Source organism: Aedes albopictus, chromosome 3 (assembly GCF_035046485.1).
Source record: "Aedes albopictus strain Foshan chromosome 3, AalbF5, whole genome shotgun sequence".
NCBI lineage: Eukaryota > Metazoa > Arthropoda > Insecta > Diptera > Culicidae > Aedes > Aedes albopictus.
In genome coordinates this window covers 233,807,937-233,824,221 of record NC_085138.1, presented here as the reverse complement: position 1 = coordinate 233,824,221, position 16,285 = coordinate 233,807,937, and the positions used below count along the sequence as shown (strand labels likewise).

At 38.8% G+C, this 16,285-nt stretch overlaps 1 long non-coding RNA gene across 4 annotated transcripts in view; it reads left to right on the top strand.

Annotated features, from left to right (window-relative positions):
* The window catches only part of LOC134291600 (uncharacterized), a 427,606-nt gene that overhangs the window by 18,623 nt on the left and 392,698 nt on the right, over positions 1–16,285 (top strand). For all 4 annotated transcript variants that reach the window (XR_009999178.1, XR_009999176.1, XR_009999177.1 and 1 more), the window contains exon 2: positions 13,465–13,755. This is a non-coding gene — a long non-coding RNA (uncharacterized LOC134291600). The remainder of the gene's footprint in view (positions 1–13,464; positions 13,756–16,285) is intronic.

The following is a 16,285-nucleotide window of genomic DNA, read 5'->3' as shown; positions in this document are numbered from 1 at the left end:
AGACAGCTTCGTCTTCGGGTTCAGCTGGAAAGACGTCTCATCACCGTTTATAACACGATTTCAAATAGGCTTCAATTTTGTGGAACCAAGTTATGATGTTGGAGGGGGATTGTTCCCGAGAGGGAAACCAAAATTCCTACAGCAGCCGACTGGTTTTCAGCAATGCTTAAACTGCAATTTATTAAATAAAAACACAACACATTTCTAATTTTCCATTACATAAACTTAACAGTAAACTACTTACAATTAAGTGGTTTCCTCTGCAACTTCTTATTTAATTTCCGATGGTGGGTTCACTTTAGGTGCTGCTACCCTAAATTGTTGGATGTCGTGCGGGTGGATAGTAACCACTGGCACTGTAGATTTAGGTTGCTTTTCCCAGGTTGTAGGAGTATTCAACTACCGATATTTGCACGTCTGGGGACACAGGGAGGTATTTACATAAACATGTTTTGATAAATTTCCCACCTTGCTCTGCACTATTCTTCCATTCTACTTACGGGTTCACAAACTTTAACGCACTCCAAGCCATATACAGGTTTCAACGCACTTTCTAATTAATAATTGCTTCATGCAAATAAATTCAACAAATTTGTTACACTAACTAAACTGTGCGATGGCGAAACTGCAGTTCGTTTCTTGTTTATCTTTTACATTCCTTCTACTCTCATCTCATCTCATTCATTTATTCTCTCTTGCTACGACTACTACCGAACGAGAGCTGTCATGCTAGAGCCTGTGATGGAGTTATGCTACTATTAGACGGGTCCATTATTAGACCGGTCCAGAAAACTTATTTTGTTGCGGCGTCGCAACAGGGATACTGGGGTCAATTCTGGTTTCCGGATTGAGATTTTTGGATGACGCTTCAGAAAAAGTTGCAGCCATGTTCGCCCTAAAACAAACATTAGAACCGTTTTCAAATTCAAGTAAATGTATAACCTACGGGCGCACTAACCTGGTATGCTGTTCACAAATCGGGTCTCACGGTTATTTGTATCCAGAAACTGCTTCACGCTATCCAACAGCCAGTTTTTCGTGACTGGAGTGGATATCCCCGATTCTGCATATCAAAAATCCACTCTTCCAGCTCCATTTCTTCCTTGTGTGTTAATGATGTATCCGGACCAGCACGGACCTGATCCTGATTCTTCTGGGACAGACGGGAGCGAATAGTAGATCGTGGAATCGAAGTGTTTGGCAGCTTTCTTGATGCTCATCTTTTTGTCCCGAATCATCGCGATAGCGGCAGAAAGAGCTGCCGGAGTGTAATTTTCCGCATATTTTTTCGGTGTCTGAAAGCAAAATAGGATTAACCATTTTAGATAGAAACGAATAAAGCTTGGAAAAGTAGAATTTAGCTACTTACTCTGATATCCATAGCTGGATTCCACAAAAGAAGCGCTTTTTTAGTTTTGATTGCCGAAGAGAAGATTCGAGACCGAATTGCGTCGTTTGTTATGGTGATTGACAGGTAAGAAAACAGGAGGGGCGAAAATAGAAACACGCAAAACAAAAAGAACGCCAGTGGCGAAATTTGAAATCGTTAAAAAATGTGCGTTAAATTTCGCCACCTAAAAACACTTAAAAATTGATAAATTTAATCAAAGCAACTGAAATATATCATTGTTGTGTATTCCTAGGCCATGTATGATCAATACTGTTAAACATGTATGTACTGAAAAGTTATTTTTTTATGTTTTCCCAGCTTTTGATTGTCAGCGCTGTTTTCATAGAATTAAAAAAAAAACATACATAACTGTCATGACTATTTTATAACTAAATCAATAGCTTAGTGGCTGGTTTTATTAAATGCCTTTAGTGCACTTGATTGTTCGTTATTTCCTCTTTCATATTCTTTAGAAAGAAAACAACAATCTCATAAATTTATCACAAGGGATACGAATGTTTTGTCAAGGGGGCGAAAATTAGGAAGGGGCGAAGAATAATACATTTACCCTACTAGAAAAATTTCTTGAAATTTAAAAAAAAATCTGTTGCAGTTTTTAGGGAAGATTTCTAGAAAAATTTGGAAGTAAACTTGGAAGAATTTCCGAGAATATACCTGGTGGAATACCCGCAGGAATTCCTGAATGGGAATCTCCAAAGGAATACCTGTTTGGATCCATGGAGAAATTTTATTAAAGAGTTAATGAATGAATTTATGAAGAAATTTCAAAAAGGATCCTGGGATTACTGCATGAGAGAATTCGCCGAGATATTTCTGTAGAGAAAACATCTATAAATTACGTTCCGCTTAGAGAGAGGAAAGACCAGCAAAGTGTGACAACCCATACACAAATTTCAGAGGAGCCATCGATAAAGTTTGCCATAGGGGGGTCGGGGGTAGAAAATAGACAATTTTTGAATGGCGCTTTTTATGAACTTTTTAATCAATGGAGCAATTTAAGAAGGAATCCATAGAAGGTTCTCTATAGTGGTTCTTTTGAGAAATTATGGAGAAATCTCTGGAGAAGTTAAAAAATACCTTTGGAAGAATGTATGAGGGAAACTTTGGAGATATTTCTTAACGAAAGCTGGTGCATTATCTGAAGACATCCCTAAAAAATATTTCTGTAAGAATATTTGGATTATTTTTGAAGAAATTCTTGGAGAAGTTCATGTACAGGGGATGGCCAAAATGTTTGGGATAGGCAATTTTTTTTTCTCTCACAAAAAAATCAACATGCTATAACTTTTCGTAGAGTGCATCAAAAAATCTCAAATTTTGACTGTTTATCAACCTGTTATATGTGCATCACAGGTACAAATTTGTGCTCGATTGATTAAACTTTCGCAAAGTTATAACCGTTCGGGTGAAACACTATTTTTTAGACAACTCATTTTTGAGCTGTCATATCTCGGAAACCAGTGAACCGAATTGAATGAAATTTTGAACGTACACTAACAATATACAGATGCATCACAAACTATTAAAACATAGATAGTTTTTGAACGTTGAAAAAAGTTATCATGGATTGACACTTTTTGGATATTTCTCGAAAAAAGGTATTTTTTTTACGTCAATGTCAATAAATTTTAGTGTTGATGTCCAAAGATTTTCTACTTCTGTTCTCAAGTTATCTCTAATCAGATATATTAGAGCCTATTTAGATTGAAGAAAGAACACATTTAGCAATTTTTGTATGGTATTGTAAATTTGACTTATTTTCCTCTATATGGGTAAAAATTTCAACCCGGTATAACTTAATTCGTCGTGAGAAAATATTACATTTTATAACGTTGTATTAAGTATCAATATATTGTTCATAAACGTTAAAAAATTCATTCAATTCGGTTCACTGGTTTCCGAGATATGACAGCTCAAAAATGAGTTGCCTAAAAAATAGTGTTTTACCCGAACGGTTCTAACTTCGCGAAAAATTATTCAATCGAGCCCAATTTTGTACCAATCATGCACATATAACAGGTTGATAAACAGTCAAAATTTGAGATTTTTTGATGCACTCTATGAAAAGTTACAGCATGTTGAATTTTTTGTGGGAGAAAAAAAGTTGCCTATCCCAAACATTTTGGCCACCCCCTGTATGAGTTCTGAACTCTTAATTATTTAAAAAACAATCGATGTAAAAGTGCCTAGAATCCGTGGATGGTATTTTGAAGGATTCCCCGGAGAAATTGCTGAAATAATCCATGGAGGAATTTCTTAAACATGGAGGGTAATTCTTGGTAACATTCTTTGAGATTCGTTTAACAGGAAGTCTGTCGAGGAAATTGTAAAGAAGTCACCAAGAACTCGTAAATTTCCATAAAAATCTTTCTACGCGAGGGTCTTTAAAGTATTGCAGTAAGAAATGATGATGATGATGATGATGATAATAAAATCATAATCAAATTTGCGGCGTCTCGTTGGCGTTTTTAACCAGTTCATTAAACAGGTATTATATTTGAATGGAAATAATTATGAATCTTTTTTACCATTTCAGTTTGCAGTATTAATTTAGCCTAAATAAATAAAGGGCTTCGGCCAAAGCTCCCAACTGGCGCTACTGAACGCGTTCCTTTCATCCAGGGTTACTACTGGGCAGTGGCGAATCCCTTTCCTCTTACGCTGAAGCGCTATCTCGGCTGTTTTTGTAACCGACAAAATAGCGTTTACGGTTGACTTCCCTTTCCGGAAGCCACCAGTTCGCTCGAGAGACCATTTACAAATATACACCCTCGGTGTGCCTCAACATTCTATTGAGGATGATCTTTTCGAGCACCTTCCCACCGTGTCGATCAAGCATATTGGTCTATATGCCGACGGATCTCCGGGTGGTTTACCTACCTTTAGCAATAGACCCAGACTCTGCCTCTTCCTAATATCCGGGAAAACTCCCCCGTGTAGGCATTTTTGCATAGCAGACCTGAACATCTCGGGAGCCTCTGCAATAGCTGCTTTTAAGGCCAGGTTCGGAACTCCGTAGGGACCTGGGGCCTTACCTACACTAAGTGATTTTGCTATCCCCGCAAGTTCCACATCAGTCAACCACTACTCATCGCCAGCTTTAGTCCCCAGCTGTCCTACGAAAAGAGGCCAAGAACTAGTATGTGGGAAAAGTCCCCCGATGATCCCCTCCAACATTCCTGGAGATTGCTCTGTAGGAGCCATTACACCTCTCGTCTTGGCCATCACGATCCTATAGGCATCACCCCACGGATTCGCATTGGCACTCTGACAGAGATCCTGAAAGCAGGCCTTTTACTTGCCCTTATTACCCCTTTTGCAAATGCGACATTCAGCGTATAGCCAGAAAAGCAGAATTTCTATTTAAGCAAAACACTATAATCATCAATGTGGATTCATCTGTTTTACCAATCGATTGATGAATCCTAGTAAATGACGAAACAATGTTGCACAGACAAATCGGTTTGTTTGTTACCAATTCCTATCGGCAGAAAATCTCCTTCTATCCCGATATGCCTCCCAACGACCTCCTACACGTAATCGCCCGGCAGTCACCACCCAAATAGGCGGCACGAAACGAACTCCGCTCACCCTGATTTAGTTCCGCATACCTCGGTTCGGTCGGTACCACACTTCAGGGAAATGCTATGCTGCGGCGCGGCGGCCGCCTTCCCATCATCGTCGTCATCCAAGTCAACCCGAGCCCCGCAGCAGATCAGTGTTTGCTTTCAATCGGCGGCGGCGAGTTCAAGTTTGGTTTCAACCTTACTCCGCTGCCAAGCCCCCTCGTTGTTCTACCCAAATGCTTCTGCCGGTGAACTCCCCAGCCCTCATCGTCCAACTGCGCCAGTGTCAACGTACTCTTCCGTACACATAACATGCTGCCAACCAACCAACCAGCCGAGCCAGCCAGCGGTGCTGAGCGCTCTCAATTTCTCCCAATAGCCGGCAATTTGTCGCTTCCTACTATGCTATACAATTATACAGCATTGCGATTGCGATTGTGTGAACTCCGCTGAGTACCTCACCACCCAGCCAGCGCAGCGGCAGCGGTAGGACTGTAGAAGTTCGCTCAACTTCTATGCTCTCAACGCCGCCAAGTGGAATCCGTCGTACACAAGTCGACAAGAACGTCGTGTATGGGTGTGTATGGCGCAGAACGCGGCAGCTAAGCAACATCATCGAAATACCTACGTAGAATGTGTGCGGAGGTTGATTCTACACCAGTACGCCGCCGTCGGTCGAGGGTTCCCTATCAGGTCTTCCATCGTTGATACTCTGATGTAAGCGGGACGGACGGACGCACACCACCGTAATCCGCTGCTTGGAACACACAAACACAGCCGTGGACTCGCGCGGACTGGCAGCCAGCAGGGGCCAGAAATACGCAAGATATGCCGGTTTTATAATTAAATGTGTGTCAAAAGAGCAATAGCCTTTTTTCCATGCCGATTTAAGGTTGATCGAGGATGTTGCCCTCGATTCCGATGTGAGGTTCTGAAGTGTTGTTTTGCTTCTCGCCGTTCGCTGTCTCCTTCTGACTTACGGGCAGGGTCGTGGCGGATGGATGCAGTCAGAATACGTACGTACCTCTACCGTTCATGTGGGGATGTACTGTCGGTCGGTTGGTTCGATGCTGTTTGCATGATGCACTTCACCGTCGTCGTCGTCGTTGGTGATGCAGCAAAAGTGCATCCCGTGACGACGACGCGCGGTTCGTTGCCTGCCCATGCTGCTGCTGATGATGGGCGGACGAACGGACGGACGATGGTAGAACGAATGGGATTCGCTTGCGAGTGAAATGTGCAGCTTTGCGCTTTTCATGATGTTATGGTAGGTAGTTGCGGAAGAGGTCTCTCGATTGATTTTGTAGCATTTTCTTTTTTCGCGTTCGTTTCTTGCGCACCGTGTGACTAGTGGCTAGTGTTCTGGGATTCGTTCGGCGAATGCTGACAGTCGTAATGCCATCAGGGTTATGGTGAGAAATGTCGAATAGTCAGGAATGTTGGTTTTCGTTTTCATGACAACAAAGTTGTTGAATATAAGAAGCACATCGACATTTGTAAAGCAAGGTGAATTCATAAGATTTGTACACTGCCACCGCAGCTGTTACTTAAAATCAAGTTCTTAGAATCCTTCTGTTTATGCTATTATTCGGCCCTTTCAACACATCCAGCCTATCTTATACTTCCAGCTTACGCCACCTGCTGGACGCATAGTTTCGCTGTAGAATGCAGAGCTCGTAGTTCAACCAAATCATGTGGTTCAACCGTTCATCGTTGCTTTGATCTGTCTTCCTAAGAAAGCCGCTCTTGTCCATGATTTCTCATAACTCTGTGCGATCGATATTGTCGTATGCCACCTTGAACCGAGTATCAAAAATGCCTGTTCGTCAACTTCTTCTAGGTTTGGAATCTGTTGTCCAAATGTAATTCCAATGATTTTCGTTTAGCAATAATAATTATTATTAGATCTGCTAGGGAGGTTTTCAGCATGTGGCTTATTCATCCCCGTAAAGCATTTTTTTTTGGGATTGCTCATGGGGTTAATTCATTCAGATTTTTTTTTTTTGGATTTACCAATAATTACAAAATCACAAGGATGAGTATTAGCCTGGTACACGGTTTATATAGGAATATACAAAAAAAACTCTAACTCCTGTATACCATTTGAGTACCACTTTAGTCCCATATCAACTGTGCAAAATTTCAGATCGATCGGAAAACTTTATTTTAGCGCCCGCCATTCTTAGTTTTTCATACGATTTACTACGGGGAAATTTTACTTCTGCAAAGAAAAATCTCAAGGAGTCACCCCTAGATCCCTTAAAATAAGTCGATGAATGATTTCTATAGAAAACAGACCTCCGAAGACCGCAAACCGATGCGAAGTTCATGGAAAAAGTTATTAAGCCTCACTCGATCGATAAAATGACGAGATTTTATTATTTATTGTTATTCCTTACATGTTGAACAGCGTTGGCATGCCATTCGGTTTTCAGTCAATAACTTTTTCCACATGCCTTAGATCGCTTTGCGGTCTTCGGAAGGTTGGTTCCTCGTAAAATTTTTGGCGATTTTTCTTTGAAAAAGTGACTTTCCCCATAGTAAATCGATTGAAAACTTAAAATGGCTGGCGCTGAAATATAGTTTTTCCGATTGAGCTGAAATTTTTCACAGTTGATGTGGGACCGAAATGGAACTCAAAAAGTGTACAGGAGTAAAATGTCTTTTGGCGTCCCAGGCTAATGGGTATCTTCTGAGATTATTCCAAGAATGTTGGGATTTTTTTTCATTGCATTTATTTGGCAGACTCATGCGTGCATAGCACTTTACGGAGCCGAATTCTAGTATTGTAACACAATAATAATTACAACTATATTCTTAAAACTATGATGGAGACTTTCGACTGGAACTGGTATGTTTTGGAGAGTTTGGCTTTCACAATGTAGGGAAACCAAGTGACTAAATTGGCGCAATCCGATACTTCGGCCCAATTTATATGGCCAAAAAGATTTAATAAATTAGTCCGCAACGTCGAGGAACATCAATCCAATTATCTTGGCTTCATAGATTGAGAAGGCCAGACTTTTGGGAAAGGTAAAACATTAGAACCAGAAAATTCAACACACTGTTCAGCATGAAACGAGCTTACCAACTGTGCAGATCATGATTATCCTCCCCTGTTAGCCTTGTCTTGCAGACAGTATTTTCTCTGGTCAATTCCTTTTTCCGTTCGAAATGCGCAATCGGCCGACGTGGATTCTCGGAGCAAACAACATCCTCCCTGCAGACGGTAGGCAGCACCAAAATGTCCGCTTTGGTCATCCGTTAATTTTTTGCTGAATGAAGATCAGAAGAAGACCTTTGCTGTATAAATCCTTCATATACAGCAAAGGTCTTCTTCTGATCTTCATTCAGCAAAAAATTAACTTGAAATTTCAACTTGAGCTTACACTTTGACGTGTCGAAAAAGAGAGCTGACAATTTTCACGTCTATTTTGCTTTATGCCACATTATGATCAGTTGCGGCTTTGTTTCATAGGAATCACAAATTACCTGACAGTTTTCTAACTTGTGGCAAAGAAGGTGCAATGAAGTAACACGTAACTTGAGTAGCTTTTATGGTGTGTTGAGCAGCAATTCTCTCACAAAGCTTCTGGTGTAGTATGTTAGGTGAATGGTTGGTCAATACTGCTGGTGTTCATGGTTCGAGTCTGGGCTTTTTTTTTTCATTTTTTATCATTCCCTCTTGCTTAAGTTTCATATCGATTCAGAAACTGCACTTTTTGTGTTTCAAGGAAAATACTATTATCAGAGACGAACCAACCAAGGGCTGAAAGTCTCTCTAATAAAGACATAAAAAAAGACTACTATGTTCCGTCGTCCTTAATACGAACAGTGAATAAATTGGACTGGTGTTGCTGTTACTGGCTTGGAAACAAGTCGTGTTGCTTGAGAAATGGCATACTTAACTTCTTTTTGTGTGAGTTTTGGATCATTGCCGTCCTCTGCTACACTTTTGTCGTTTACTCCGTTGTGTTGGTTCTTCATACCTCCGTTTTCTATGCCGTTCAGATGCACATCGAAGTGTTGCGTCCACCTTTCAATCATCTTCCGTCCATCCGGCAAGAGGCTTACGTTCTAACTTCTGCACATCCCGGCTTGCTGTGTACGAAGCCTTTTGTAGATCTTCCGTGTCAATTTCTCGATTTTTGCTTACGCTAGCCAAGCCAAGAGAAAATTACAACGTTGGATGGCTTTGACATTCATGCACACAACAGAAACACGTATTGGATAAACAAAAATAAAACTTCCGTGATTTTTGACGATGGCACAGCAATTTTCATTTTCTCTCACTGTGCTTCTTCCAGGTGGCGTTCCTTTTGCCACAATAAGCGGGTCTACTGCTTCCACTTCCGATTCTAGCGTTCCAGTTTCGACCGAGTCCGATGCTGCAGCCTGACCACCCGCGCTACGTTTTTTTTTCCAAAACCTCTCTACACTCCGCTTTGAATCAAGGGGGAGAGCACAGGGTGGTTTAAAGAAAGGCAAACCATTCGTATATTTGTTGATGTAGATGATCTTTAAGAGGTGGTGCGCTAAAGAAGGTGTCATAGGGACTTAAAATGAGGGGTTTCATGTAACTAATAGAGACGTTTGAAGAGTTTTCAGTTTTCAAAGATTTATGAGAGGTTTCATAGAAGTTTCAGATAGATTTCGTAGCAATTTTTGAAGAAATTCAGGGGGCCTCAGATGCTTTCAGAGGTAATCAGGAGGCTACTGAAAGTTTCAGGGACGTTTCAAGATTTTTCAATAAATTTCAGCGCGTTTCAGTTCAGCTTTAGAGGGTCAAAAGACTTTCAAATGGCTTTGAAAGGTTTCTAATGCATTGCGGTGGTTTAGGGGGTTTCAGAGAGTTCCAGGAGGTCTCAGATGCTGTCCATAAACTACGTAGATTTATATTTAGTCATCTTGGACCCACCGCCCTCTCCCATCGTAGACTTTTGCCTATACAAAATTTAGCAAAGGTTAACCAGACCAAAGGGCTCTCTTGATTTACAGTGCCGATTCAAAGGCGTTTCGGGAGATTTCAGTGTTGTAGAAGCCTTTCAAAGAGTGTTCTAGAGCGTTCCAGCGAAATTCAAGGGGTTTCATGGCGTTTCAGAAATTGATAAGGGATTTCAGGAATTTCGTAGCGTTTCAGGGAAGCTCCCTGTATCGCTCCGAATCACTCCTTAACTTCTTGAAATTACCTGAAACGATTCTATACCTATTCTATACTATTCTTTAGAAGGTTTCAGTGGAATTCAGAAGCGTTACGAAGGCGTTTTAAGGGGGTCCGAGTGGGTTTTATCCCTTTCGGGTCCAAAAAGTGAAATCAACTTTAGCTCTCTGGAACTCTTAGATTTTCCAACAAAACAACAATGGTTATTCCTCATTTGGAAGAACTACTCTTAATATTTCGATTTCTAGCTTTGACTGCTTAGGTAAATTGAAAAAAAGTGCGACAGATACCTTTTTCATGTTTTACGGTTTTTGTCCACTTGTTGTTCAACTTGTTGTGGTAAATCCCACATGCAACGTAAACAAAAATTTGTTTGCACACATACAAGTATAAGTAATGGTTTAATTACTAAAACAGTTTACATCACATGAAACAAAGACTAAACAGATGAAAAAAAAAATATGCAAACCTGTTATTGCTCAACAGCAGAACTGTGCTGGTTCGTCACGAAAGAGTTATGGGAATTTCGGAAGCATTTCTGGAAGCTTCAGAGAATTTTCTGCGGGTTTCACAATTTATATGGGCGTTTTCTGTGGTTTCGGAGGGTCTCAGATGTGTTACATGGGATCCGAGGGGGTTTCAGGAGAATTTTAGAAGCATTTCAGGAGGTTTCAGAAGGTTTGAGTGGATTTCAGAGGTGTTACGGAGACTTTTTCGGGAGTTTCAAAAGGGTCTCAGGTGCGTTACATGGGGTCTGAGGGTATTTTAGGGGGATTTTTGAAGCATTTCAGGATGTTTGAGAGGATTTTTAGAGACACCTTCATTAAAACCCTTAAAACCCCCTAAAGTGCCTTGAACAACTCTGGAACATCCATAACCTCATTGAAATCTGCGTATTTTAAATGTCTCTGAAAGTTCCTTTGATTTAAAGGTATTCCTGAAACCCCGCATGATACGACCCTAACTTGAAAAACGTCGAAACGTCCCTTAAACCTTCATATCGCCATTAAAACGCCATTGAAATCACTTTAATGTTAAACTCTTAATGTAATATGTTTATACATTACCTACTAAACTACATATCGGCACCAACATTTCAAAACGGCGTCACTGCATTTGGAAGTAATACCTTCTTTCAAAGCTGTAGGTCGTACTGCCTCCCTTACACTCAAACCACCGTGGTTGTCGGAAAGAAGAGAGTTTTTCCCATCTGGTACTTGTTGTGAAAAACATGGAAATCATAACACATGATCCACAGCTTTAAAAGAAGGTGATGATTCCAAAAGCAGAGTCGCCCTTTTGAAATGTTGGTGTCGATATGCATAGTGGGTCCTATGCATTTTTCGTCCAATTAAAATGCATTTTCAATTGTGGAAAACGTTTGGCAGATTATATGTGAAAAATATGATAAACTAGCTGTCCCGGCAAACTCTGTCTTGCCAATCTTGTGGTGGTTTGACAGCTTTTGAGCTAATTTAAGCAACGCACTCTAGATTGGTTTCATTTCCATCATGTTGATTTTCTTCCCAGTTTATGAAAAACCATTACTTTATCAATTTTCTTACTTTTCAAGTTGATATTCGTAACTTTTTATACATATAAACACAGCCACCATCAATACGAACCGAATCGTTCAAGAGTCATGCTGATCGGTTCACCCGTTCTTGAGTTTTGTTGCCTCAAAGGAACTTCAAACTCATTTTTATATATATAGATTTACAAACATCGTCAACTACATAAGTAGATTTTTCATATTTTTTGTACTGAACAAATTATCTCTAACAAGATTGTGTATTTAATGATCATGTGTTAGTGTTCCCTCGAAATAGTTCAAAACTATTTCTTCCAAATTCTTTGAGGTTATTGAAATTTAGTTTAATATACCATCAAGCCTTTCTAGAAGTTCTATAATTTTCAGAAAATTTGTTCAATCTCGCTTAAAATTATATCAATGGAGCTCTTGTATATGGTTTATGATTGGTCAAAGTTTCAGCGTTTTTTATTGACGTATAATATAGATATGCAAATTTGAATGGAAAATAGGTCGAATCACATATTATTTTTATCTTACGTCCTATACCTATAATCGAGTACGAGTGGGAGACAAAAATAAATAAGAAACAAATAAATAAAAAGAAAAAAAAGTATTAAAAAATAAAAATTAAACCCACTGTTGAGAAAATATTTTTCAGCTATTCAAAAATTGTTGCTTGAAAACATTTATTCTATTGAAAATTGAGTCACTTCCACTTAATTTATGCACAAAATTTGCTCTTACTATGCTCTTTTTTATTTATACACATTTTTATTTTTACACTCTAGCCAGGTGCATAAAAAGAGGTTCCAGTGTACTTTGATCAAAATATGCTCGCCAAATATATGTGTTATATTTTTAGAATTTAAAAATGCTGTTAGAATGCTATCAGGTCCTTTAATTTTAGTTTTAAAACACTAAACACTAAACTGTTCGAGGTATTTTGGGAAACAAACATATTTGATGATAATGCTTTAATACTTTAATTTATATCTTTAAATTCTTTAATCTAAATCATACTGATTTTAGATGTACTAGAGTATTGGCTCCTTTATTAAGCATGTGGCTCCCATTTTCATCCTACTCAAAACAAAGGGTTGCAGCGCTATTAATTTTGTTTTCATTTTTTGTATTTTTTTTTTGTTCGAAGCATGAAAACAAAAAGAACAGAATTAATCGGTGCCGTAATCGCTTGTTTTCTAATAAGATGAATTTGGTATCATGAGATTACTAATGGCAACGAGTATATAAGTAAAAGCATATATTTTTCAAGAAGATGAAAATTTTCCTATTCTGATTCTGTGACAACCAGAAGAAACCATTCGCAACTCCCTCGCAACCGTCGTTCGCGCCCACTGTCCAATTAGGTCTGTCGTGCTACGTATCTAATGGCTCGAGAGGAAAATGCACTACGCACCGGGACGACGCGACGGGATAAATCAGAGTGCATCTTCGCTCGTCTGGCTGCCCCGTCCATCTAATGACCATCCCAGAAGGAAATGTCTCCGACTGTGAAGGCGGTGCACGGTGGGCAGGGCAGATACCTACCGACAATGTTCTGCATCTCGACGATGTGTTATTTTTAGGTGATGCACCCGGCAATGTTCGGTTGGACGGACGTTGAACGTTGGCCAGCCCGTGGTGGTGGCGATGTATCATTTTCCGTAGGTTAAGCGCTTTGATATCTTAATGAAGTTTGTTGTTGGGAGTATGCAATTTATATGATTTTGCACTTGCTTCAAGAGAACAATTCCTCATTAATGTTTTTTTTTACTTTTTCTTGATTTTTCAGGAACCGCAAACTACAAAGTGACAACCGGTGGGAAGTTACGTGAAGAGAGAAAAAATTGTGAACGGAAGTTAGTGCGAAAAAAAAACGAAGAGAGAGTAGAACAGGAAGTTGTTGGAAAGTGAACGGGAACGGAACGGGAATAGAAAACCAGTGCTTTGAAAAAAGTTTATGAAGATTGAGGGAAAAAAGATACCAAGAGAAAAAATAAAGTGCAAAGTGCAGACACCTCCAATTGTGCGTGTGAGACTTCCTAGCATGGCAGACGACAATGGCCGACTTTATTGAATTAAGGTAAGTTGATATACAGGGGATGGCCAAAAAGTTTGGGATAGGCAACTTTTTTTTCTCTCACAAAAAAGTTCAACATGCTATAACTTTTCATAGAGTGCATCAAAAAATCTCAAATTTTGACTGTTTGTCAACCTATTATATGTGCATCATTGGTACAAATTTGGGCTCGATTGATTAATATTTCGCAAAATTAGAACCGTTCGGGTAAAACACTGTTTTTTAGACAACTCATTTTTGAGCTGTCATATCTCGGAAACCAGTGAACCGAATTGAATGAAATTTTGAACGTACACTAACAATATACAAATGCTTCACAAACTATCAAAACATAGATACTTTTTGAACGTTGAAAAAAGTTATCAAGGACTGACACTTTTTAGATTTTTCTCGAAAAAAAATTATTATTTTTTACGTCAATGCCAATAAATTTTAGTGTTGATGTCCACAGATTTTCCCCTTCTGTTCTCAAGTTATCTTTAATCAGATATATTAGAGCCAATTTAGCTTAAAGGAGGAACACATTTAGTAATATTTGTGTGGTATTGTAAATTTAACTAAATTTCCTCTATATGGGTAAAAATTTCAACCCGGTATAACTTAATTCGCCGTGAGAAAATATTACATTTTATAACGTTGTATCAAGTATCAATGTATTGTTGATAAACGTTAAAAAATTCATTCAATTCGGTTCACTGAGATATGACAGCTCAAAAATGAGTTGTCTAAAAAAAAGTGTTTTACCCGAACGCTTCTAACTTCGCGAAAAATTACTTAATCGAGCCCAAATTTGTACCAATGCACAGTGGGAAAAATTGAACCCGAAACACGACTAAATTCATTTTCTCAGCTGGGTAACGGGTTCTGCCAACGGCTGAGACCATTTTCGCTTGGAAAAAGTGTGCTGAATCGATTGGTGGGGGTCTCATTGGCCGGAGGCCTCACCCTGGCCAGCTAGAGGGCCGGAATCAACCCGAGTTCCCTACGGAAAGCAAAATCATTGTCATCCAAGAATACTTTCGCACCCGATATTAATTCTGAAGCCGCAAATCAGAAGTCAACCGCACTCCTGATAATATCAATTGCATATTCTGGTCCAATTGTGGTTCCGGAACAATCCGGGACAACCCGGAACATTAGGGTGGAGCTAATTTCAAAAAAATCTCTCTGGGATATTTCCCAAGTGGAAATTGATCTACTAGTCGAAATAAGTAAGCAGTACAAAAATGAGCGATTTTGGTTGATCTTTAGGGATGGCACAAAGGGTTTAAATGATTTTATTTTCTAGAGCAAACCTTTAAAAAACATTTCAAATTAAATTTTCAAACATAACTTTTCTTGACTAAATCGGTGATTTTAGAACCCAATTGGACCAAATTTGTGCTCAAAATTGCAATATGTCTACTGGTTTCAGAGATATTTGAAAAAATGTCGTATTTTGGTATTTTTTGGGTTAGATACCAAAATATGACATTTTTTTTTTTCAAACATCTGGGAAACCAATATAACGCAATTTTGAACACAAATTTGGCCGAACTGGGTTCTAGAATCACCAATTTAGTCTAGAAAAATTATGATTGGAAATTAAATTTGAAACGTTTTTTGAAGGTTTGCTCTAACAAAAATTTTACTTTACCTTCTGAGATGCTTCCAGAATCCCTTCTGGGATGCTTGCAGAATTCCTTTGGAATGCTTGATTTTTTATAGGATGCTTCCACATTCGTTCCAGGATGCTTCCAGAATCCTTCGGGTGTGCTTTCAAAATCCAACATGGATGCATCTAGATTCCTTTATAAGCTGCTTCCAGAATCCATCAGGGATGCTTCTAGAATCCATCTGGGTTGCTTTCAGAATTTTGAAATCAATTGTTATAATTTAATCAAACATTTTCAGTTTCTGAAAATAACCTGAATCTATCTCTGAAATACACTCCCGTTCAAAAGTTTGGGGTCAACCCCTCAAAAACATGTCATTTTTTTAGGCCCATATCTCCGCCAATTTGCGTCCGATTTCAAAACCCTAGGTTTCATTCAAAAGATAATAAGTCAAAAAAACTTTGAAAATGATTTAAAAGAAACTTTTTAAAAAAATTTTATATGTAAACTTAATCCAAAGTTGCCAAATTTTCTAAAAAAATGAATATATACTTACGGCAGTGTCGCTGGAAGTTGGGTCGACCAAATTTTAAGATGAGAGCGGTAATATAACCCATTTTCTATTAGCTTTTAACTGCTTTTTACAGAACTTAGCTAAAAAGTCTAGAAAAAAAGTTATTAAGTAAATTAATCCTTGATGTCATCGACCAAAAGTTTGGGGTCACCTCTCAATATGATGTATCGGCCAAAAGTTTGGGGTCACTATCGTAAAACATGGAAAAGTGATTTGTTGATATCTTTGTCATCTTTCATTCAATTTTAATTCTTCTTGGCTTATTTGAAACAAAATGAATGATACTTACTGCATAGACATTGAACCACACATATTTGTTGAAATTTACATACTAAAACTTAACGTTAAGTTGCCTCATTTTTTG